The sequence below is a fragment of the Babylonia areolata genome, chromosome 1 (assembly GCF_041734735.1).
Source record: "Babylonia areolata isolate BAREFJ2019XMU chromosome 1, ASM4173473v1, whole genome shotgun sequence".
NCBI classification, from domain to species: domain Eukaryota; kingdom Metazoa; phylum Mollusca; class Gastropoda; order Neogastropoda; family Buccinidae; genus Babylonia; species Babylonia areolata.
In genome coordinates this window covers 50,653,710-50,656,209 of record NC_134876.1, presented here as the reverse complement: position 1 = coordinate 50,656,209, position 2,500 = coordinate 50,653,710, and the positions used below count along the sequence as shown (strand labels likewise).

The window sequence follows — 2,500 nt, the reverse complement described above, 5'->3', positions numbered from 1 at the left end:
ATTGCTGTTGTTGTTGTTGTTGTTGTTGTTTCAGACACAGTACGAATGCGGATCGGACCCACGGCCATGTCGATTTCCTTTTGTGTATGAGGGTGGGTGTGTATGTGGCAGAATGATGGGGGTGGGAGGTGGAGTGGGATGGCAAAAATAATGTAAAAGTGAGGGAGGGAGTTTTCGTTGTTGTTGTTGTTGTTGTTGCTGTGTTTTGTTGGTGGTGGTGGTGGTGTGGTGGTGGTGGTGGTGGTTTCAGACATAGTACGAATGCAGACAGGACCCACGGCCATGTTGATTTCCTTGTGGGGGCGGGGATCAGACAGGAACGTGAGGGAGTATTCGTTGGTGGTGGTGGTGTTGCTTCTGTGCTGTTGTTTTTGGTGGTGGTGTTGCTTCTGTGCTGTTGTTTTTGGTGGTGGTGGTATTGTTGCTTCTGTGCTGTTGTTTTTGGTGGTGGTGGTGGTGTTGCTTCCGTGCTGTTGTTTTTGGTGGTGGTGGTATTGTTGCTTCTGTGCTGTTGTTTTTGGTGGTGGTGGTGGTGTTGCTTCCGTGCTGTTGTTTTTGGTGGTGGTGGTATTGTTGCTTCTGTGCTGTTGTTTTTGGTGGTGGTGGTGGTGTTGCTTCCGTGCTGTTGTTTTTGGTGGTGGTGGTATTGTTGCTTCTGTGCTGTTGTTTTTGGTGGTGGTGGTGGTGTTGCTTCTGTGCTGTTGTTTTTGGTGGTGGTGGTGTTGTTGCTTCTGTGCTGTTGTTTTTGGTGGTGGTGGTGGTGTTGCTTCTGTGCTGTTGTTTTTGGTGGTGGTGGTGGTGTTGCTTCTGTGCTGTTGTTTTTGGTGGTGGTGGTATTGTTGCTTCTGTGCTGTTGTTTTTGGTGGTGGTGGTGGTGTTGCTTCTGTGCTGTTGTTTTTGGTGGTGGTGGTGGTGTTGCTTCTGTGCTGTTGTTTTTGGTGGTGGTGGTATTGTTGCTTCTGTGCTGTTGTTTTTGGTGGTGGTGGTATTGTTGCTTCTGTGCTGTTGTTTTTGGTGGTGGTGTTGCTTCTGTGCTGTTGTTTTTGGTGGTGGTGGTGTTGTTGCTTCTGTGCTGTTGTTTTTGGTGGTGGTGGTATTGTTGCTTCTGTGCTGTTGTTTTTGGTGGTGGTGTTGCTTCTGTGCTGTTGTTTTTGGTGGTGGTGGTGTTGTTGCTTCTGTGCTGTTGTTTTTGGTGGTGGTGGTGGTGGTGTTGCTTCTGTGCTGTTGTTTTTGGTGGTGGTGGTGGTGGTTATATTTGTTGTTGTTGTTTCAGACATAGTACAAAATGCAAACCGGACCCATGGTCATGTCGATTTCCTTTTGTGTGTGAGGGGGGATGGGAGTGGGGTTTGGTGGGGGGGGGGGGGGGGGGGGGAGGCAGACAGAACAGTGAATGAGTGTGTATTATTTTGTTGTGGTTGTTAGTGGTGGTGGTGGTGTTGCTGTTGTTGTTGTTTCAGACATAGTACAAATGCAGACCGGATCCACAGCTATGTCGATTTCTTTTTGTGTGGGGGGTGGGGAAGGATAGGGGCGGGAAGAGGGGGAGGACAAAAAATACTGGAAAGTGAGGGAGGGAGTATTTGTTGTTGTTGTTGTGTTTTATTGTTGTTGGTGATGGGGGTGGTGGTTGTGGTTTCCTTTTGTGTGTGTGGGTTGGGGGAGTGTGGAGGAGGGAGAGAAGAGGGAAAGAAGAGTGAGGGAGGGAGTATTTGCTGTTGGTGGTGGTGGTTTTGTTCTTGTTTTTGTTGTCGTTGTCGTTGCTTCAGACACATGCACACTGGACACCCACTGCCATGTCGATTTCCTTTTGTGTGTGAGAGTGAGCGGAACTGGAGGTTGGTGGGGGAGGGGGGAGTGGAGGCAGAAAGAAGAGTGAGTGAGGGAGTATTTATTGTTGTTCGTGGTGGTGGTACTATTGTCGTTGTTGTTTCAGACAAAGTACGAATGTAGACTGGACACCCACGGCCAAGTCTATTTCCTTGTGGGGGCAGGGGGCAGAAACGAATGTGAGGGAGTAATTGTTGTTGTTGGTGGTGGTGGTGGTGGTGGTGGTTGTATTTGTTGTTGTTTCAAACATAGTACGAATTCAGACCGGACCCACGGCCATGTCGGTTTCCTTTTGTGTGTGAGGGGGGATGGGAGTGGGGTTTGGTGGGGGAGGGGGAGGGGAGGCAGACAGAACAGTGAATGAGTGTGTATTATTTTGTTGTGGTTGTTGTTGGTGGTGGTGTTGCTGTTGTTGTTGTTTCAGACATAGTACGAATGCAGACGGGATCCACAGCTATGTCGATTTCTTTTTGTGGGGGGGTGGGGGTGGGGAAGGATAGGGGCGGGGAGAGGGGGGAGGACAAAAAATATTGGAAAGTGAGGGAGGGATTATTTGTTGTTGTTGTTCTTGTTGTTGTGTTTTATTGTTGTTGGTGATGGGGGTGGTCGTGGTGGTGGTGGTGGTTTCCTTTTGTGTGTGTGGGCTGGGGGAGTGTGGGGGAGGAGGAAG

At 49.4% G+C, this 2,500-nt stretch overlaps 1 protein-coding gene across 1 annotated transcript in view; it reads right to left on the bottom strand.

Annotated features, from left to right (window-relative positions):
• Positions 1-2,500, bottom strand: part of LOC143283874 (glutamate receptor 4-like) — a 37,945-nt gene that overhangs the window by 16,742 nt on the left and 18,703 nt on the right. The window lies entirely within an intron of this gene.